The sequence below is a fragment of the Coccinella septempunctata genome, chromosome 3 (genome assembly GCF_907165205.1).
Source record: "Coccinella septempunctata chromosome 3, icCocSept1.1, whole genome shotgun sequence".
Lineage (NCBI taxonomy): Eukaryota > Metazoa > Arthropoda > Insecta > Coleoptera > Coccinellidae > Coccinella > Coccinella septempunctata.
The window spans coordinates 31,064,613-31,088,666 of record NC_058191.1 but is presented as its reverse complement, the minus strand read 5'-3'; the positions used below and the strand labels follow the sequence as shown (position 1 = coordinate 31,088,666).

General features: G+C 36.8%; 1 pseudogene; it reads right to left on the bottom strand.

Annotated features, from left to right (window-relative positions):
• Positions 1 to 1,786: 1,786 nt before the first annotated feature.
• On the bottom strand, positions 1,787 to 2,693 carry LOC123310399 (annotated as a pseudogene).
• Positions 2,694 to 24,054: the final 21,361 nt, after the last annotated feature.

Sequence of the window (24,054 nt, the reverse complement as noted above, 5' to 3'; positions counted from 1 at the left end):
TACCCGTATTTGTGCCAATGATGAATATAAAATTTTCAATTGCGTATCAAAAAATGCACAATAACTGCCTTCTAAAACTTACCAAAATTCACTTGCATATCCCAACCGGTTTCAGAAGTAAATTGTCAGTCAATAATTCATGGAATCAAAATTGAAGAATTGACCCTATTTTTCTTGATAAACTAAAGGCCCGAAGGGCTTCCTTTCTAATATACGCACCTGTTTTTGAGTGAAAAAAATTATTTTGATACAAAGCTTACCATAAGCCATAATTACCAACATTTCAAGGTGGATTATTTAATAATAGGATGCTTAGAAGCGTGCATCAGAAGAAGTAACAGACCAAATTTTGAGAAATTTCTGTAGAGATGACTGTTATATCAAAAGGTTTTTGAAATTATCAGCTTGAACGATTTATTTTGCTGTTTCATTTCCATTAAACTTCAACACTAGCTGAATCCGAAATAAAGCTTTATTTCGGCTTATAGTTTATAGAAAAAAATAGGGTTATTTATCGATTTTGAATTCATGGTTTGTGTGTGACGATTTAGTTTCGGGACACACTGTATATGTTTGCAACTTATCAACTTCCATTTACGTATCATCAAGATAAATTTACCCTGATCATTATACCCATTCCTACATCAGCCGCTTTCACTAAATTCTCATTTTACTCTGTTCATTCATTCGGAATCTTGAATGATGTATAGTGGTGTAATATCATAGATTATCTCCCTAAGACCTGACGAGGGTATTCTTGATTAATTATTGCTCAAAACGACTATACGATAGAGCATTCAGTTAATATCTTGGTTTTAAATGTATTGTTCTTCCAATTTTCGTTATCCTATCCAAACGCTTGACTATAAAAATTTATGTCATGTTTTTCTACATCCCACTAAAAACTTGTTGCTATGTTGCTTCTTACCGTAACCTCATTTGTGAAACAAAGTCGAGAAGTCTTCATTTAAGATTGATAAACTGACGCCTGACGCATTAGTGTATACTCCACAAGTAGGTTTATTCGACCCTTTTATATGAAAAAAAAATAGACTCGACTTGAATTTATTGTATATTTTCTGATTCGGTTCTGGACAACATTTTTGTAGACCAAATCTTAGTTTGTGAAGGTGAAAAAACGGAGAATGCCCTTTTGCTGCCTGACAATGAACGAAAAAAGTTTGAAATTATATCATTCTTAGCTCATTATAATTGTACCCTAATTTAATTAGATAGGACTCAAGAACGAATTAAAAAAAATTATAAGTATGCCGTGGACTGAGAAAATTGGGAAGCCTTTGCTAAAATAGACCATATAGAAATATTATCAGAACAGGTTGAATTTTAAAGATATTTCCTCGATGAGAAAGAGAATTTTTGAAATGGTTTTCGTTATGTTGTTTTATCCCATTTTGACGTTCAAAGACGATTCAACCCATGGTAACAAGGGTAGGTTGACGGTTATCCACTGAGTGAATTAAAACTTTTTTAATTGACTAGTGAAATAAAATATTGTCCACTCGCTCTCTGGAAATTATTCTTTCCATACAAAATGCAGGTAAGAATCATTTCAAAGTAAATTTATTATAACTTCATCTAAAATTCTATTTAGCAGTCATGTCTTTCATTAAAGTATAAATTACAATTATGAAGATTTCCTAAATGAAATTGAAAACCTGCACCTCCTTCAAAAGAAACACGCTCAGTCGTAATAGCACATGTGTTTGTGCAATTCTCAGGCCCTGCTGGAATATCCAGCAGGAATATCCAGAAACTCCGGTTTTAGTCACCCCACCAAGTATTTGTTTAGAAATATTGATTTTGTTCTGTTATGAATCCTCAATATATTCTTCTGCAAGAGAACTTGAGCGCCATCCGCCATGTCTGTCCAAAACTGTCCAATCTGCCCCAGAATTTGCGAGTAGGGTTCTAACTGTGCCCTGTATATTGTTAAGCAAGCATCAGAAAGACCCAAATACTTGGAAATTGTAGCGGGCATTTCAGAAAATGAGTTCACACCTACAGGCTGGACAGTACATTTTTCGTTTTTATAATTTAGAAAAAGTCGCTTGTGATCAACTTTGTTTGGCCTCAAGTTCTTATACTTGCGGAATATATCAAGTGCAGCAACCTTATTACTACCATTGACCACAGTGAAAACTCTTTTCTTATAGGTTTTCGTATCTGAATAACCAATACGCTGCCCCGATCTTCCACATCATCTACAGTCATATTAACCAGCTCGCCAATTCTACACCCTCCAGCAACACCCATAATAAAAACTACTTTTATCAATGAATATTGCTCATCAGGAGCGGCATCTTAAAAATATTCTAGCTCCTCTCTTGTGAATACTTTCGACTTCTTTGGTAAGTATACTCTGGAATGTTGCTTCAAAAAGGCGGTGACTTGGTAAAATCTGCCGATGTCTATTTTTTTTTTTTCAGAGCCAACATTTTTTTGAGTTGCGAATAGTAGGACCATAAAGACGACGATTTAACTTTATTGGACCTTTCGGAAATATAAGTCAAAATGATTTTTTCGTTGACACCTTTGGCTTTCTTATTATTTCTCCAGGTACAAAATGCCGTTTATTCCTTTTCGTACAAAGTTTTTGATTTCAATGGAATAACTTCTTCTGCTGCCTAAGTTGCTTCCTCTAAAATGATCTCGGGAACTTCAACTTCGTTGAAAAGTTAAAAATGTATATTCACTCGAAGGAATAAACCCACACGCCTTACGGGCTCTTTGTCATGAATAAACATTCATTTAATTCACTTGTTGTTTAAATAACTATTATTGGTACTTGTCGATATTCTACATCTTGGGTCTGTTTGATTCACAACCGGAGGAAAAAATCTAAAGGTTTCAATTCTGGGAAACGTGGTGGCCACTCAATCGGCCCTCTTCCACCAATCCACTTCTCTTAGGAATGATCTGAGAGCCATTGTCTCACTAGATGAAAGTAAGGAGGCGAAGCTCCATCTAATTGGAAGTGAATAATCAGAAGTTATCACAGGTATATTTTCAGCAGAAACAAATTCAGCACCCTGTATCTATAAAAGAGTTGCTTTTAGGCCATATTTGGATTCTGATTCCACGATATAGGTCATTAGATCAGTGAGTGAGTGACCGACTAGTTGCAGGACACACTGTATAACTGAACTATAAATAAAAAGTAGATTCAATATAACCGCGCATATCCCCGACTTACTGCATATAATCTAACGAGCGGAATTCCGCACAGAAACGGGAATCTGTCCGTTTCGCTTTCAAATTGCTCGGACCCGAAATCAAAAAGACCAACAATATATTACAGCGGGAGATGTGCGGCGATATGTAAATATATATCCACATTCTGACAAGCGCTCCCCGCGAATAAATAACGCAGTATCTGCAATAACCCCAGAGGGAGCAAAACTCCCTTCGGGGATGGTTTCACCCTAATCTTTCGGAACAACCAGACATTCGTACTTTCAATTTCTATTTGTATCAACCGAATCTTCTGAATCCGTTCGACTACTCCATCGAATTTATTTAAATCCACCCTCCTCCCGCGCTCTGTATCGGTGGCATGAGATCTATTACGGAGGATTCATGCGACTTGGGGCTCGATTTTCGAATTGGACTGCCTCTGCCCTACGATTGCATTTCTTCTTGAAATAAGGATTTTTCATCCGTATAAGTACACTTATTTTCGAAAAACCTGAGTGCCCCTTTCAAACGAACATATTTCCTATGTTAGCTTTCGTAGTTATAGCACAAGAACATAACCAGAAGAGCTTAGATACATATCTGTGATGTAAGACAGAAAGAGCACCATTCTGCATCATACAGAGAGCGTGAAATAAAGCATAACAATCATATCCTCGGTATAAATGTTTTTCTAATTGTATTTTTCTTACCCAACTTTTCATGTATAATCGAGGAGTTGATCAGGCACCCATTACATCACCAAAGGTAGATATCTGGAAGCAGTATTACCCCAGAAATTTTTCTTCTTCTACGTGCGCTGCCTTCACCGGATGCAGTTGAAGAGACTCATAATTTGAGTCAAGCCGATAAATAGTCAACAGAAATCCCTCTCACCAAAGGAATAGTGAGTGTTGTGTTCCTTATGTGTGTTTTGTTCTTACTGTGTAAGTTAAACAGAATATGATGAACAGTTTCATCTTTGGTTCTGCACCATCGGCACTAGGAAGAAACGATAACTCCCATTTTCATTGATGGTTTATCGAACAGGTCTTGAGTCATTGCACCCAGTCAACAGCCTCAGCGGTTTCCTTGCAAGTGTCAGGAGTTTTTTTTACCTCAGGCTTAGAGGACGCTTTCTCAATGAGAAGGTTCAACTGCCTGAGACCACTAAACGTGCTACATTCAAATTTTTTCTGTCCAGCCATCCTAGCAAGTTCCTGATAGATGTACGATAGATGTGAAGCGCATGTTCTGGATAAGCAGCCAGTATGTCTGTTTTCTCTTGCGTGCGCTGGATACCAAATAACATTCACAGCGTTACCAAAACCCCCTGCATTTCTCAACTAAGTATGGTTCTCTTACTTTCATAGCATATCTAGATGTGTTTTCCGCAGTATCCTCTACAGATATTCTTCAGTGTGCAGACAAGAAAAGCATACAGTTCAGGTTACCCTATGGAACAGTCTCCTTTCAGGAGGATGGACTAGTCAAAACTAGGTCCCACAATTTCCACTTCAGTCCCTGCGGACAGCACTGAGCCATCGATGAATAGTGGTACGTACCAATTTAAAAATTGATGAAGAAGCAGTTAAAAAACGACGTGAAATATCAAGGAATAACACTAGGCGAAGGTCTGACTTTGCAGAATCATATAAAGTGAACGATTGATAAAACCAAAGCACCGATGATCTGGCTTTACCCACTGATGAGTAGAAGAAACCGTATGTCGAAAGAGATAAAATTGAACATAATCAAAGCCAGTCCTCACTTGACCTATGGATCAGTTGCGTGGGAATTTTCTGCAAAAAGCCATGACAAGAAAGTCCAGGCAACAGAAAACCAACTTGCTTTGTTATAAACAGTCAAATCTATCGAGATTTGAAATGAAAACCATTTCCGACTCAAAAAAAGGAAGGGCTGAGTATATTATTCAAAACTATGAAGAAATATCCGAATCCAGAACTCAAGAAACTGGTAGACTAGGACCTTCCTTCCGGATCGGAGTAATAATGAGAATTTATAGAGGTAGTCAGGGAGATCCATTGAGGAGACTGAAATAAGTGCTGAAAGTTATTGAACAATCCCAAGAAGTGGTATCCAAACAGGATTAACACCTTTAGCACGATGATGTGCAAGAAGAAATAAACCCCTAGAGAGTAACGCTTTTAAGGTAGATGCCCGAAACCAAATAACAAGAAGGTTCACAGGTGGGGTTCTTCTTTTTGAATTTCTCCCTACTATAGAAAAAATAAACTCTCTATGAGGAGTAGACTAAAGATTTTGAAGGAGGTTGTGTTGTACTACAACCTTACGATCTATTGATCTTAAGAGCTATGTCGTCTAAAGCTTACCTTCCAGTCACTTGTAAAATGGGATGTAGTCAATCAGAGAGGTTCGAGCTTTCCAATTCCTAAACCTTGCATCATCTGTACCCTGGATATTCTTAGGATGGCGATAGATAGACTAATCTAATCACCAGATAAATAGGTGTGAGATCTGTGATGATCTCCAGTACCCTAGTTGGGCACGTTCTCATGGCTCCAGTGAAGCCAACACAGGTTAGTGTTCTGACTTGCCAAGGTATAGCAGACTATTGACCAATAAGCAACTACTTGTATAACAATCATGACGTACATCCATCGTAGTATTTTTGGGTTTACATTCACAAATTTTACTTTGCCGATTTCTGCACGCTATTAAGCCCTTCATTGTTTCACAAGCAGCGATCTCAATATCCTCATTCCACAGAAGCTAATTTTCTAGGGTTATTCCCAGATATTCAACTCCAGACTTCCACACTATGATGCCTCATGTCTTCATTGAGAGAGTTGGAGGTCATAGATGTTTCTTTTTGCGAGTAAACGGAATAACTGTGGTCTTGGTTGGATTACTGTTCTTTCAAGCACTACTGCTCAATAATTCTGAGACCCTATGAGGGTAGATGGTCAATGATCGGTTCTCATTCACCCTTTCTCCATTATGAGGATGAAATTTTTATGTATTTTGGCATACAACAAAGGGCTGTATACAAAACGCCTTGAATAAAAGTTTGATCCTCCTCAAAGATCAAGTATCTATGGGACTACCGCCAAAATACTGTCCATTTATATAAAAATGTTGTTTATTTTTTTGAATATATTCGCACAATCTGAACCTTCTTACTGGTAGGTGTCTATCAATTCATAACTATCGATCGGTCGTTAGCCTGTTTCCATTTATAAATATGGGGATTTTTTAATTTTTTATCTTCCAATTCCCTATTTTCATCCTAGGATGCTGGTATTATAAAATGTCAAGGTGAACATTTGACCTCCACCTGGAATTCTGGAGATTCACTTCATTAAAAAAGTGGCGTGTAGTTCGATTCAGGGAGGTCGAGCGAGCTCTCGAAAAGTTAATGGTTCACGGACGGGGCGGAAGTTAATCAATAAAACCTTTGAGTTCTGTTCCCACGGATTTTCGGCGATCTTTCCAACAGGATTTTCTCATCGGCAGTTACACGGAATTTTTGTGTGAGCATATGATTTTCGTTATCCAAGCTAGCAGTTCATGCAGAAAGAATCATTTTACATTGATCGTTTGAGTTTTGAATAGGCCGAAACCGCCGAAAGTATTTAAGATCCAATCTGAGGAAATATATGAACAGAGGTATTTTGTTTTTTGCACAATCGAATTTGTAGGAAAACTGTAGGTACTTATTTCATTAATACGGGTATATCCGAGTGAAAATCCAAATATGTTCAATTTATTTATGAATGCTGAATGGATGTGCCCAATACTCGATGAAAATTCATTACTCAACTGAATTTTTTCCGAATAATATTCGCGTTTCAGATTTCTTTATATTTCAAAAAGTTTCTGGCAATGTACCTTACATATAGGTCCCACAGTACCTACTCCTCTGATAGCACACCAAACTCTAATTTTTTGAAAACTTCTGGCTGCTCCACACTCTCATATTTTGAGGGTTGACATATCCAGAAAGATGAAACCAGTCTTCATCATAAAAAAACATTATTTTGCTTTCAATGAATTGGTTGAAAAACCACTTACTGAAGACCATTCTTCAAAGAGGTAATCAATTATCCGATATCACGTCAATTTACGTGAAAAAAATCATGTCATCTTTCAAAATCGAATGACATGTGCTAACGGAGAATCCAGCCAGCTGAGATATAATTCGGGGAAAGATTCTTGGAGCTTGCGCCATCACATTTTCAACATTCTTGATTAACTCTGAGATTCTGTTCTTTGGTCGATCCTTTGAAGATCCTGTCCATCCTGTCCATCCTTTGAAGAACATGAGCTTCCAGCGCGTCATTAACCAAGCGACTACGGTGAGTACAGGCTCTTTGCCAATTGAAATTAAATTTTTACCATTTCATTTACTTTGGAGTTGTACAGGAGTTGAACTTATGATTTTAGTCGAAAAAACATGTTAGGGAATAGAAACCACATGGTTTTTTATACCACCATCTCATACTAGATTAAATCGATTTCAAAAGACAAGATCTTGCTAAAGTAAAAAAAAAATAGGATGAAAACAACTCGAAATACTCCACTTCTACTACAAAGAACACAAGTGTTCCAGATAACAGCCAGATAAAGCTTAGAATAATGCAAAAGTTAGAAGAAAATGCTGCATATTGTTGATTTTTGTAGTTGGCATGCAGAGTGATTCTTTGAATTGTACAAATATTTTAACAGTACATTCTTGAGGTCAAAAGAAACACTGATATCATTTTAAGCGATTTGGCCCTTATAAAAAGATAGCAATTTCAAGTTTTAATAATGAGCTGTGCCACCCCTGGAAAAACAAAATTAGCTTCAGAATAACCAGCTGAATCTGTGACACTACACATCTGCGGATCTTTTAAACAGAGTTGTATTTAGCTATAATATCCAATTTTTCCAATTTCACACAATACTGTTATTTTACGAAACGTTTAAATATTCATTAAATAGCGTCCAACTTAGTTTTAAGATTTGGGTTCTTTGAAATTTTGGTATATCTTGTGTTCGAAAAGAATTCATCAGATAAATGAAAAACTATATTCTTAAATTAATTTTATTCGATAAAACTGTTTGTGAGATAAAACTAAAAATAAATTTTTTTATGGTTTTCCAGCAGCCTGTATCTTTTAAACCGAGCCGATTCGGAAAAAATGGTAAAAAAAAGTGTTTCTTTTGACCTCAGGAATCTACTGTTAAAATATTTGTACGAAACAAAGACTCACTGTATATAAAATAATCCAGAAAAAAATACCAGAACTTATATATGCCAAATTATGACAAAAGGCAGTTTCAATCATGGACCATCGTAATTATCGATGGGAATTCAATTGAATAGTAAATGGTTTTTGAAAATCCCACCAAATTCTCCTGTAGAGTTTAATCTCAATGGAGCACCAGTATCTCGGTTGTGAAAACCAAAAAAAGTGAACCACCTGTGTACCCACTATTCGAATATTTCTTTTTCGCAATCAAACACTATGCATATGAATGAAAAATATTGATCTCCAGCTTCCACATCAAATGCAAAGGAACACTTGACAAAAGTCGTTCGCAAATTAAATCAAAAATGGCTCCACCAATTTTTCTCCCAAATCAAGTCATCTGTTAAGCTTTCACGCCGTATTCTTCTTCAGTACCCTCGTCGGGGGTCGGATATGAAACAAATTCGCCGCGTCAAAATTAAAACTCCGAATCGCTGGGGCACTTTCCATTCCGCAAATTGAATCCTCACGGGGAAAGTACACGCACGAATTTCATCATCTGCCACTGGTATATCGAGCCTTAATTGCACTTTGAGCCGTGGTCTACGCGATTTTGAACACGGGCGAGTATCCAAAAAGTGTCGCTTTGCGATTAGTAATTTAATAATTCAGGAGCAGGGGCCCCCATTATAAGGCCTTGTTATTGTGAGAGGATGGAGGGGCACGCAGGGTGAAGCCGTGAAGGCGGTGGAAACTTAAAGGTTTTATTGATTAGGCAAATGCCGTAGACCGCGCTCCAAGGTAATCGTATTCATATTATGTGCTCACGTTAAAAGTTTCAGGAATCTAATCTCAGTTTGACGTAACTCTGGATTGGATTGGTTGATGCTTATCTTTCATATCGGGGAAGTTTGCCTTTATTGTCAACATTTGATGATTATATCAGGCGTGCAAAGCTCCAATTCTTTCAGTGACTTCTATTCGGATTAATTAATGGCACATCGTAAATCTCATTTCTAATTCAATGGGGATATGAGATCTAATATTATGAATAGTTGATCAGCGAGAAACTTTAGGGTATACTGCATGAGAAAAAACTGTTTCAGTTTTCAGTTCAAGAAACTAATCAAAGTTACATGGTTGATGATATTATAACATTTATAACTGAAGGTTATGAAGATTTTAATACAGAGAAGTTTTCAATCAAACAAGTCAGAACAATGTTAAAATCCAAAGGGTTAAGAATTGAATTAAATTTCTTCAAATAAAACAACGTTGTGGCTGTATGCCTGGCTCAACAGTTTTGATAAGTCTGTTCTGTGTTGGATCTTACATTGTGTCATTTCTACACTGCATTATTTAGATTTCACGATTCTATTCGATAATTTCATATGAGGTAGATCAGAGCCTTTTTTCAAGACTTCAGTTTTTTAGTCAAAAGAAGTTCGAAAAGGTCTATCTTCAACTTGGTGTGCATCGGAATCCCTCAAAGTATTGGTCCCAATAATTTCGATGATTTATGTTGAACATTAACCGTTTGATATTTTTGAGTAGACCATACTATGCCGATGGGAGCAGATCTCGTAATGTCCTTCAAAATGATTGTGATAGTTATTTCGTCCTTATCTCGTACTTATGAAGATTTGAGTGATTTACTTGGGTAGGCACAATCGGAAAAGGATGTACCTACTAGAACAAGAAAAGTGGTGTAACAATACTAGCTCGCAGTTTTAGTTGAAGGTGATCTGTTGTGTAAGTCTCATAAATTGCAGACGATGAATGAAGTAATCTTATTCAAGAATGTTTTTTTCTTCCGTCGACGAACTTGGTAACTTACGTTTATGCAAGATACAAAGCAAATGGAGGAAGTACGAAAGGGTCAAGCAGGACCATCTTCAGTTTCATAAGTTCTGGAACCTATAGCACCAAACGACTTTACAACTTTTCACCATGCATTTCGTTAAATTACACTTGTATGAAATTTGATTAGGAAAGCTTCGCAAGAATGCTATTCTTTCGGAGAGGTGCTTTTCAATTTTCACTTTGTTTATTGCAATGCTGAATATTTATCGACTAATGTTGCAAAATTGTTCGGTGCAATAGGCCCCTGACTTCCTAAACAACTAGACCCTAGACTAGACCTAATGGAATTGAATAAATCCCAGTTGAGAAGTGATGTAATTGGAATGTTTACAAGTATAACACCAGCTTTCATAAAGCGATGAATTGATTTTTCTTCAATCTTTTCATCAATGAAAAAGTTTCATTCTGGAAATTGAGTTACCATTAAATTGTTGATCAGTTAATCAAAGTTTTGTAAGAACCGCTGTGAAAGGAAGAGTAATCATTTGAAAGGAACATCACCACAGAGCACTATTTCATCAAAAGTGAAGCAGTTTTTCAGAGAAATAGAATATTACCATAATGGAACGTACTACACAACGATGAAGTCGAGGATCCAGTTGTACAAGACCAGATGGGGCTCTACAGAATCTAGTGCTTCTTTGATTATTGTGGGATTTTCCCGTGTCATATATGAAATTATAGACAATATGTTTTCATGATCGCGATTTTTGAAAACCTTTAAGGTGTATCGCTACCATCATTCTGGATTATTCTTGGTTTTCCAAGAAGTTTCGACTTTATCTATTAAAATAAACCAAGAATTAGGTAGGTCATTCACCCTTGTGGCAATTGTTGATCTACTATTATGACATCTAGATCGATCACTCAGTACATTTCCAAACACCCTGATAGATAGCAAACCCAACCTATTTTTCTATTGACGTGGGGGATTCACTGACTCGTAAACTCTTGAACAACTGTTTTCAGAGGGTAACTTCCATCGAGTGGATGTGGAAACTACATCACTTGTTCATCCCCCTTCTGAGTTTTTCGATATTTCAGAAGGGGACTTTTGAGTAAAAGGTTTTCTGCCGAACAAGAATAAGCAAACGGTTTAGTTCTAACATACACAGATATGTAGGTGTTAATATATTCGTGGACACTTTATTCACTATGATCAGGACGTACCAGGAAATTATAAATAAAAGAAATTCGTGTATATCTCCCAAATTTATTTTTTGATTCAAAATAACATCATTCTGAAACAAAAAAGGAAACGATTGTTGCCATCATCATATGATAGGCCTACGAAGAACTGGCGTTCATTTCTCTTTATGTTAACAACTACTGGTACTCTACTTTTGACAGAGCAGAATCCCCGAAAGGTTTCTGTAACATTTAAAGCGATATTTTGTTGGCAATACAAAGTTTCATACACTTCAGACTCAACATAATCATTTATTTCAAAATGAGACAAACCACAAAAACCTAGCGGATGGAAATATCTGTCACTCAAAGACATAAGGTCCGTCCTTGCTAAAATTGGACATATGTAGATGCCAGTGAAGGGTCTACCAATGGAACAAATCGAAAAAACTCCGGATAACAATTTTCCGGTATTTCTGGAATATGGCTTGTAACATGGAAGTTTTTTGAGCACTCTTCATGAGGGAAATGGCAGAGGCTCATGAAAATAGGGAAATCAAATCGAATGAAAGTAGTACTCAAGACAGACGCAAAAAATTTCGATGTTGGAACCTCTTAAACCGTTCGCCGAAGCGTACAACCCTAATATTTTCCCTCTTGCAAACGACGAGGATCGGTCCCCCTACGTTCACAATTAGTAAGTCACGAAATTCAGAAGCACCAGAGTCGAGTTGGCCGATCAAACCGCCTGCGGACATCAGATCTAATTACTTGCAGGTCACGGCGTCCCGGATTCTGCGATGCGATGGTCAAGTGTAGCAAAATTTAATTCGGTGTGTAACTTGGTCCGTACAAATAGCGGAGCCATATCTGGAGTTTCACTTTCGGCCCCTGCGACAAGCATTTATTAAGCAAATACTGCTGCTTGATGAATCACCGCTGTATGTTGTATAATATTGCATTGTCGGCGCATAACTTCAGAAGCGAAATTGGCGGTCGGCCTGAGACGGAAAATTAATTTTGCGTAGAATTCGGCTTGCTGTATTCTCTTAGGATGTATGGTTGTTGTTGGTCGACTGTCGCCGCAGCCTGAAGGTCTTAGGGCCATTCTGACGTATTCGTGGAATTAAGACGATACTCCAATAACTTGAAGAGCGGTTTGGAACTGTCATGGTCGTTCTATTTTTGTGCTATTGTTCCTGGGAACAAGAGCATTGCCATTTTCCCAAATGCCTGTAGTTCTCGATTGTTGAGCCGACAAGTTCATTTTAACTTCCGGTTCTCCAGAAAACGATAAAAATGTTTTTGCACAATACACTTACAATTTTTTCGAATATTTTTCAATGATTCGATAATGTGAATTTAATGGTAAATTTTATTCATTACAACCGATTCTATTCAAAATTACACTGAGGAATTGAAATCGACATTCGGAAAATATACAGGGTGAGTCTTCGACTCGTACAAATATTTCTACAGTAGATTCTTAAGATCCAAAGAAACACCTTTTTTCTTTACCAATTTTTAGATTCGGCCCAGATAAGAAGATATAACCATTTTGCTCATAATAAGCAGTGCCACTCTTGGAAAAACAAAATTTCCTTCAGAATATCAAGCTAATTCTTTGACACTACATATCTGTGTATCTTTCAAACAGAGTTGCATTCAGCCAAAGTACCTAATTTTTCTAATATCTCACATACTTTTTTAATTTTGAAGTTTCCATTTTCATTGCCACGTAAATATCGAACGAACCAGTATCCTAAACGAAACCACATGGTCGCTGGTCGCATCAGGAGACATGTGTTTTCCCACTGCTTTGCGATGATTCAGCTAAAGAACGGTATGGGGTATTAATAATAATAATCGAAAATAAAAAAAAATAAGAATTGAAGGAAATATTTCCTGAAAAAGGCTGCTTTGTCAGAACTCTATCGAGTAGTTTGTGTTGCGGATAGTTCTATTCCGTTGAAGCTACAACAGGACCACTTGGAAACTGTCGAACAATCTGCAGAAAGCAAAATGCAAAAACTGATTGGCAAACCTTTGCATGGAAGGCACCAGAACGAGGTCAATCATGATTACGTCGACATATCTGCATCGAACCATTGGTTGACTTCCGGAAGGTTGTTTTCCTAGACAGAGGAGCAGGTGATTCCGACAAGGAACTACATGAAATATATCGCCAAGGATGCCTCAGTGAAGGACGATAACTGTCGTTATGACTGTGCGACATATGTATAGTTAACAGGGTTATTGGGGTATCAGTTTCAAGAAAACTCTTTTTCCTTTAATTCGATCTTTCGAGATTTATTGTTTTTCTCTTCATCAGGAGCAGGGAAAAAGAGTTTTCTTAAAAAACTGCTGATACACCAATAGCCCTGTTCACTGAAATTGCAAAGACAAGTAATACAAGAGTAGACATGATGCTGTTGAAGTATATTTTATTCAGAATAAAGTTTTATAATATTATTATTGACAAATTGATTGACACCTTATTTTTTTATTGACAAGTCCTATGTATTTTGATATTAAATGAAATATACAATTATCATAGAACCAAAATAGACGAATGCTTGCTGAAAAACCTTTCCAGCTTCAACACCTTCCCTCATTGGGATATTTTGGTTAATCCCATTTTCTTTGTGAGAGTATGCAGTCTTGGTTTGAACAGAGGTTTTGTCATTAAGTCTGCCAGTTGGTCCTCTGTTGAAACTTTTTCAACTTTCAACTCTCCATCTAGAACAAGTTCACGCACAAAGAAATGTCTTATGTGTATATGTTTAGTGCGTCTGTGGAATTCTGGGTTTTGGCTCAGTCTAATAGCAGCTTCGTTGTCCACCATCAATGTTGGAACTGACTGAACACTGAGTATTTCCTTAAATAACCGCTTTAGCCATTCCATTTCTCGTGCAGCTTCACTAGCAGCCACTATTTCTGCCTCTGTTGAGGAAATTGCTACAGATGTTTGACGTTGACTAAGCCAAGATATAGCTCCACCAGCATACATGCATAAAACGCCCGAAGTGGAACGTCCTGTTTCACTATCTCCTCCATGGTCTGCATCACTGAAGGCCACTAACTCATCTCTTTCCTCTGGCTTGTAGCTAAGACCAAGATCCATTGTGCCCTTCAGATAACGAAATATCCTCTTTACTTTTATACAATCTGCATTCGTTGGATTTTCTAGCTTTCTTGATGCGATACTTACAGCATAAGCTATGTCTGGTCTTGTACTTGTCATTAAGTACATTAAAGCACCAACTGCTTCTCTATAAGGGAAGGTTCTGTTCAATTCGTCATTTTCCTTCCCTAATTGAAAACCTTCCTTTACAATTGGAGTTGTTACAGGCTTGCAGTCTAACATACCATATCTTTCAAGAATTTTCTTAGTATAAGAAGATTGACTCATTAGAACAGTGCCGTTCTCTTCTCTCCGAATTTGGAGTCCAAGAAAATAAGATGCCGGTTTTATTGTTATTTTGAATTCTTCTTGTAAACCATTCAAAAATTCGTTTTTCATGGTATCATTGCTGCAAGCTAGTAGTCCATCATCAACATACAAAGCTAACAATAGCATGTCAGTTCTTTGTTTTTTGATAAATAAGCATGGGTCGGCATCAGATCGTTTGAATCCTAGATTTTCCAAAAAATCACTGAATCGTTTATTCCAACATCTCGGAGCTTGTTTCAATCCATACAAACTTCGTTGGAGTTTACAAACCATGCCGCTTTCATCGTCGAAACCTTCAGGTTGTTTCATGTATACCTCTTCCCCCAATTCACCATAGAGAAAGGCAGTACATACATCAAACTGTGTGAGTGACATATTTTTGCTGGCAGCTATGCTTAATAGTGACCTGATTGTTCCTCCTTTTGCCACTGGACTATAGGTTTGGTCATAATCAATCCCTTTCTTCTGGGAATATCCTTTTATAACCAACCTTGCTTTGTATTTTTCAACCGAGCCATCAGCATTCGTCTTGAGCTTGAATACCCATTTGCAAGGAATTGCCTTTTTTCCAGTTGGTAATTTTTTCAAAATCCAAGTATTATTTTCTTTTAAAGATAGTAACTCCTGCTTCATAGCTGAAATCCAGTGTTCTTTTTCATTACAAGTTATGGCATCCTTGTAATTTAAAGGTTCATGTGACTCACATATTTCTGCAGCAACTGTCATAACGAAGTCATCAAAACGTGATGGTTTTCTAATGTCCTTTCTGTCTCTTAACTGCTGTCTCATTTGTTCAGTACACTGTTCATTTTCTTCAACTACTTCATCACTCTTAGTTCCATATTTTGGTTATCTTCTTCAATGAACTCTTCATCTTTGTCAGTCTCATAATTTTCACCTTTATCATCAAACTTAAAATAATCAAAAATATTTTGAATTTGAATATTTTGACTTTTATTGTGTTCAGTATTGACTATTGGTAAAATTGCACATTCATCAAAAATGACGTCCCTTGATCTTACGAGTTTCTTTTGTTCTATAGACCATATTCGATAACCATCGTCATTTTCATAACCCATAAGAATACCTTTAATAGCTTTCTTTTCCATTTTCCTCCGATGCTTTTTCGGAACATGAGCATAGCAACTACTACCTATGATTCTCAAATGGCTCAATTTTGGTTTCTTATTAAACCATATTTCATAGGGAGATTTTCCTTCAACACTTGTTTTACTAGTCCGATTTAGAATGTATGTTGCTGTATTGATTAATTCTGCCCAAAAACTTTGATCGAAAATTCCTTCTCTAGCGTGCATTAAAGCTCTTGCGGTTTCAACAGCAGTTCGGTTCTCTCTTTCCGCACACCCGTTCTGTTGTGGCGTATATGGCATGATCAGTCTTTGTTGTATTCCATAATGGTTTAGTATTTTTCTTACTCTTATATTGTCGAACTCACCACCATTGTCTGAAATGATTTCTTTCACGCCATATCCTGCAGCTTTAACTTTCGCTAGGACAATGTTCAAATTATCTATCACTTCTGATTTGTGTTTCATGAAATATATAAAACGATACCTGCTATAATCATCCTTGAATAAGACATAATATCGATAGCCAGATTTTGATGGGTCAAATGGACCACAAACATCAGTATGTAACAGTTCACCAGGAGAGCTGGCTCGATCTCTTGTACCAAATTTAAGTACATGAGCTTTTCCATAGACACAACCTTCGCATAATTCACTATCAAGATTAACATCTAATCCCAGTTCCCTTTTCAGTATTGCTTTTATATATATCTTATGTTGATGTCCAAATCTTTCATGATATAACTGTAAAACATTATCATTATTAACTAAATTAATTTCTTTGGAATTTTCTGGCTTTAAAGACTTCATTTTAAGTTTATACAATCCTCCAGAAGAATTTCTTGATCCAACAAGTATTACTTCTCCAGATAACTTGAAATAACATTCTTCTGTTGTTGAAACGAATTCACTGTTTGGATTCTTATCTTGTGCTGACAATGTTGAAAATAAGTTTTTCTTGATACTCGGAACATACCACACTTCAGTCAGAGGAAAAACTTGTATTCTTCCGTTTACGTTTGTTTTCACTCTAACTGTACCTTTTCCTAATGCTGGTACTGACTCTCCATTTGCTGTTGTTATTTGATGATGATTGTTAAATGGTAAATAGCTCTCAAAAACGTCACTTTGATTGGTAATGTGATTGGTTGCGCCATTATCCACGTACCAATTTTCTTTATCATTTTCACACAACAATACAACATTTGAAACGGCTAATAATGAAACTTTGTTCTTTGCATCACTAGCTCTATCAGTTTTGTCAGGTTTTGGTGGCTTGCCATCTGCCTTCCATTTCAGGTACTGCTTTATTTTATGTCCTCTTGATTTACAGTATTTACAAAACAAATTGCTCCTTTTGTTTGCTGTATACAATACTTCCAGTTTAGTCTCGTTTCTGCTTGATAATGCTTTTTCATAAGCACACAATTGATTCGTCAAATTATCTATAGTTCTATCTTTGATTGATACGATCATCCAACTTGACTTGAACGAGAAAAAATCTGAAGGTAGAGTTTCTAATATTTTACAAATAAGCAAAATTTCAGGTAAATCACACTGACACGCATTTCCAGCACTAACTTTGTCCTTCGAAATTTCTTTTTGAAGTTTATCCCAAAGATTCTTTAGTTTCGATGTATGTGTTGCTATATCATCATCTGCTTGTCTTTCATAGCTAAAAAATTGCATGCACAGGTCATATGTTTTGTCCTCAACATTGCCATCATAAAGTCTATGCAATTCCAGCCAAATTTCTCTAGCGGATGTGAAACGCATTACTTTTTCTAAAGTTTCTTGTGTCATGTTTAGAGTTAGAACTAATAGAGCATTAGTATCGGCCTGATTGAAACCAGATAAGTCTTTCTCATACCTCTGTTTGTCATCAGTTGTAGCATCTTCTGGTAAGGATTTAGGGGCTTCCAATTTTCCTTCGATAACTTCTAAACCACCTTTAATTCCTCTTAACAAAATGCACAATTTATATTTCCAGGTTGACCAGTTTGACTTTCCCTCAAGCAAACCAATTTGTACTTTACTTGCATCCATTTTCTCAGTTTAACTCTTTTGCAATTTATAACTTCACTTTTATTCTGTTTCTCAACCACGCTCTGCTACCATGTTGAAGTATATTTTATTCAGAATAAAGTTTAATACTTTACTTAATTTTTACTTAATAATATTTAATAATAATATTATAATATTATTATTGACAAATTGATTGACACCTTATTTTTTTATTGACAAGTCCTATGTATTTTGATATTAAATGAAATATACAATTATCATAGAACCAAAATAGACGAATGCTTGCTGAAAAACCTTTCAAGCTTCAACAGATGCTGCTGCCAAGATTCTTCACCAAGAATTGGCATTAAAACACCAACTTCTAAGTTCGAAAAAGGTTCCTTATTACAATAACCATCCGGATGCTGCATTGGAAAATGAACATCACAAGCTCTACTGGGAACACACAATTCTCACAGACAGGAAAAAAACCCACAATAGACCAGACCTCATATTGCTCAATAAGGATGAGGACAGAACACTATTCATCTACGTGGCGATGCCAAATAATAACAATCTTCTGGATAGCCACACCGAAACAATTTCAAAAAACACAGATCTAGAGGAACAAACCAGGAGATAGTGGAAGCTGAAAGATATAAAGACCATCCCTATTGTCATTTCATCTACAGGCCTGATACCGAAGAAACTACCAAAGAACTTGAGGAAACTGCAGTTTCCTGAAAATATCTATAGAGTCATGCAGAAGGCGGTACTGCTGGGAACGGCGAGAAGTGTATGCAAGAACATGGGAAATGCCTAGAGGAACGAACACCGTCTGCTTCGACAGGAAGTGCGGGTGGAGCAGGAATCCAACCTACAGCAGGGAGCCGAGGAGCGACCCGAACCCGACCACCACCACGAGCCCGAAAACCTGGAAAGGGCTCCAACAGAGCCTAATCCTTTTGATATCTGAGTTATCTGGGATAAGTGAATGTTTCTCTGGAGAGGAGTGTAAAAACGGCAAGGCTAAAGTCATAATATCTTCATTGATCTATTTCAATCATCATTTTAATTTTTTTTCCAACTTTGTCATTTTGTAAGTTTTGTATAGGTGATTTTTGGTGAAATGCTTCATTTGCACCATTTCTACCTTGTGTTGAAAAAAAATTTCATCTTCAAATACACCCTGTATATTATAGTAACAATAACTCACATTGGGTACTCTTTCTCGAATAAATGATTGGGGAATTTGCTGATGATATATCGATTCAAATCAGGGCTGCAAGAATGAACCTTGAATATTTGGCGACGTGCCCTTTCAAAAGTATTTCTGAGAATCGCTGTCTAGCTCGTCTCTTCGAATTAAGTATTTCAACGAATGATTCCCTTTTCCAGAACAAACGTCGTATTTCCGAGTCAGTTGAAAATTCTGGAAATAAAAGTGCACACAGCGGGCACAGTCCATAACTTACCCCCACGAACTTCGCAGCACGTAATCGGGACAACAAAGCGTAAAAACTCTCGTCAGATTGCAGACCAATTAACTTGAATGCAAGCAATTCAATTCCGTCAAATGCTGGGCGAAACACAGGAAGCCCGTCGCCGTTGACGGGCTAATTTTTTTCGAATGTTTCCATTTATTCATTGGAAATAATTTAAGGGCACGGCAGATCGTTCGGAAAATCTGGCGTCGCATCGAAAGGTCCAATAAAAAGTTCGCGTAAGGGTTGACGTCTGCGCCAGATAGTAAATTCGCTTAAAACGCACAGAATGGTGGGACCGAATTTCGGCAGTTTGCGATTATAAATATTTTTCGGCCGATTCTAGCCGGTGTTTATGGCTGATCGTTGTAGCATGTGTGCAGTTCCGTTTTATCGATATCCGACGGAGGGGCATTCCGTTTTTATGGATGAATAACAGTTGTTTTTACGACAACTTTCGATTCTCAAACGATCAACCATTATTCATTTATACATATATGAAGTAGTTTTATATTCTCATACCTAGAAATAAACAGATCAATGAATCTGGGCAATATGGATTTTACCGGAGATTTTATTCAAAGCAAAGAGGATGTTTCTGAAGATGGAACATTTTTCGAAGAACATTGAACTCCTCGAAATAAACCCTTTAACGTTTACAAATTTTTAATATTACCAAGTTGAAAATATCATCGATGAAATCGATTCTTAATATACCTTCTTTATCTCGTCCATTTATGTTCTATGTTCTATTCCATAGCGCACTACAAGTATTCTGGTGCAAGTGCTCGAGTAGTTACATACGAGGATATATTGAAAAATTCTTAGCCTACTTTAGAACCGAAAAAAATTTCAATGTCAAAATATTTTATAACTCAACATATTCTGCGCTCAATTCTATTTATTTATCACAGCGAACCTGTAACGTCTCTAGACCTTTTTAAAAAAAAGTCTCTTCTTGCTCTGCAAACCAGACCTCCACAGCTTTCATAACCTTCTCGTTGGAAGAAAATTTAAGACCAGTTAAACTTTTTTTCAGTTGAGGAAAGGGATGATAGTCGAATGGAGAAAAATCTGGTGAATAAGGGGGGTGTACTAGTAATTCAAACCCTGAATCACGAATGCTTTGCATGGCAACATAAGATTTGTGTGCAGGGGCGTTCTCCTGCAAAAACCAAACACGTTTGGATAGCTTTCCCCGTCTTTTCTCTTTAATTTTTTTCACGTGGAGGGGTCAGTAATGTCGAATAGTAGGTATTCTCCGATTATTGTCCTACCACTATCCAAAAAATCAATCATGATTACTCCATGGCAATCCCAAAAGCTGAAGCAAGAATTTTTCCAGCCGATTTTTGGACACGAAACTTCTTAGGTCTTGGAGAACTAGAGTGTCGCCATTCCATCGATTGTTGCTTTGTTTCTGGATCGTAAAAATGTGCCCAAGTCTCATCCATAGTAACAACTCGGTTTAAGAGGTCTACATCGTTTTCAAATCGAGCACAGATCGAACGCGATGCTTCTACCCTTGCACGCTTTTGCTCAACATTCAAAAATTTGGGGATATATTGTTCAGCAATTTTTCTCATGTGCAAATTGACGTGAACTATATGATGAACGCATTCGTATGAAATATTCAGTGCTTCAGATATCCGTTTTAGCCCAATTCGACGGTATGATAAAATCATGTCATGAACTGCATCGATATTTTCGAGGACTTACACAGAAACTGGTCTTCCCGATCGGTCATCATCTTCAATGGAAAATTCACTTCTTTTGAAGCTTGCAGTCCAATTTTTCACGGTGGCATACAAAGCACATTGATCACCAAGGGTATTTAGCATATCTTCGTAAATCTGCTTACCTCTTACCCCTAGGTAAGGTTGGTAACCCAAGTAGGTACCTACAGGTACCTACTTGATGATGGCTCGATACTCCAATTTTTCGATTTTCACAATTTCGATGGACACCTCTTTCTTTTAATTTATTGCGTAACTCTGGTTTACTTTTTTGATCTCAAACTTCACACTGACACTTCTAATGAGTTATCGTTCTTTGCTATAGTAACGCAATAATTTTTTTATGCATGGAACTGGTCTAGGCCAACTAGATATCAATACATCCTCGTACATTTCTATGAAATACACTGCTCGAAAATTGAAGTGGATAATTTTCGTCTTTATACGGGTTCTAAAAAACACTGACTCATAAAACTATATATAATATGAAGCACTTAGTAGATGTTACTCACACAATTTTTCTATATCTCATAACATTATTATTAGGGGTTGAAAATAACAATAACATGATTTTCCTTCAAAAATTGTTTTTGTGGGATAGATTTTCGAAAAATAAAATTCTCTTATGGTTTCACATTCAATTCTGGAGAAAAAAGTCTCTTGCAAAATTTCGATAGAGTCGATAGTTTTTTACTCGGAATAAATAAAAATTTACAAGCAGATCTGATCACTGCTCATTCCATTTCATCGTATATAAGTGTTCCATAGAATGACTACCTCGCGCTAAAATACATGCATAAACTCTCTGCCTCATAGACCTTCGTATACCGCTTGTAAGTTTTTATTTATTCCGAGAAAAATATCGACTGTATCGATATTTCGCAAGAGACTCTTTTTCTCCAGAATTGAATGGGAAGAAGAACTAACTAAAAACTCGTCATCGCCTTCCAAAGGCTGTATCTTGGAAGGGGGGTCAATTTCGAAAAAAAATTGATGGTAACTACCCCTGCTTATTTTCATCGAGGAAACATCTCCCTAAGTCGTTCGCATTTGTTTACTGACACCCTGTATAGAAATATTTCATGTTAATTGAAAATTAGATATTTCAGCCCCGCTCTCCCAGTCTTTCGTAAATTCGAAGCAAACTGAGAAAATCTTAAACATACACGACACATCCAGTCACTCGTGGGATAGACATCAAATGTGCCGACACTTAGTGTTCCTAATGTTCTTATTAGTTTATGTTGTGTCTCCAGGGAGTAGAAACACGAATATCATTAGGAGCCACTTATGAACTGCAACTTTCAGCCCGAATAACTCCATTAACATCCCCTGAGAAGTCTTCCTGCGTTTCTAACTCGCTCAATGTCTTTTGATGGTCAATATCTCTTCGAATAGAGATATTGACGATATGAATGCCCGATAAAACTCGAACTCTGGCAGATACGGCAGAATCAATGACGGCGACATATCATTCAAGCACATAAAAAGACGAGAAATAATATATAGCCGTTTTATTATTTTGCTAACGGCAGCGAATTTCTCGCGATAAAATATTTTAGAGAAGAACTTTCTGCATAAAGTTTGCTCACCATGGGGAATGCTGGATTTTACGGCTAAATTGAACAAGGGATTTGCATGCAACGTAGCTGATCCCGATCGGATGCCGCGACTTGACTTCGTCCTACAACCAATCCCATAATTTATATTTTATCTCGTCGTAGATAGAATGCAGAGGATCAGGGGTGCTAATTGAATGGGTATCCGTTCGATTTTGAGTAGATTATATAGGGAACAAGGCGGTTAGGATATGTTAAATGTAATTGGTGTGATTGTTTTGTAGATGTTGTGTATCGTATTCAACTCGACAATTCTGAACATTTCATTAATTGAGGATTCATTTGGGAATTCTATCGCAGTAGTTACACTCCTGGACAAACAAAATGTTGACCGAATTCATTTTGAAATAACTTTTGAAGGTGTTCATCGATTTTGATCGTTTCCTCGTCTATTTGTAGCCTATCTCATCTAGTTTATCACCTGATGTCAAGTCTGCAGGAATTTCAATTGAATTTGATGCTATACAGTGTAAAACTGAAAGTTGCACTTTCCTCTAAATGTCTGAACACCCTATGGAGGTAATTCATTAAGAAAGATGTGTATCTGAATGAGTTTTCGAAGCCCGATCTTCTCTTAATATTTTTATGTTTAATTCATGCCAATAGCTCTTTTCTGAAAGGAAATCAGATTATTCAAACGAAACTATGCAATTTATAACATTAACCATATTACATTGGGAATATGTAGATAAAATTATGAAAAATGAGCACATTCTTATATTCTAATATTGAGTATTGCCTCCACGTACTGTTATTACTGCTTCCATGTGGCGGACTAAGCTTCCAAAAGAATTGGCAATTGCTTGTTTTGGAACGTTTTCCCATTCTTCAAGAAGAGATGTTCTAATATGTCCCACAAATGGTCAATTGGGTTCAGATCGGGGCTGCATGGAGGCCAGTATAATCGATGGATGTTCATCCCATCGAGATAATTACAATTCTTGCCACATAGCCAACTGCTTGCGCAATTTCTTCTGACCACATAATAAAAAAAATCCTTTGATAAATTACAGAGAACTGCCACTGCAGATATGAATTACATAAACACTTATCGTAAGGTTGCTAAGCAAAAGGATTACCGTGTTCCCTGATCAGAAATAAGGTGTTGTTCTTAATGTTATACGAGGATGTATTGATATCTAGTTAGCCTAGACCAGTTCCATGCATAAAAAAAAAAAATATTGCGTTACCATAGCAATGAACAATAACTCATTAGAAAAGTCAGTGTGAAGTTTGAGGTCAAAAAAGTAAAGCAGAGTTACGCAAT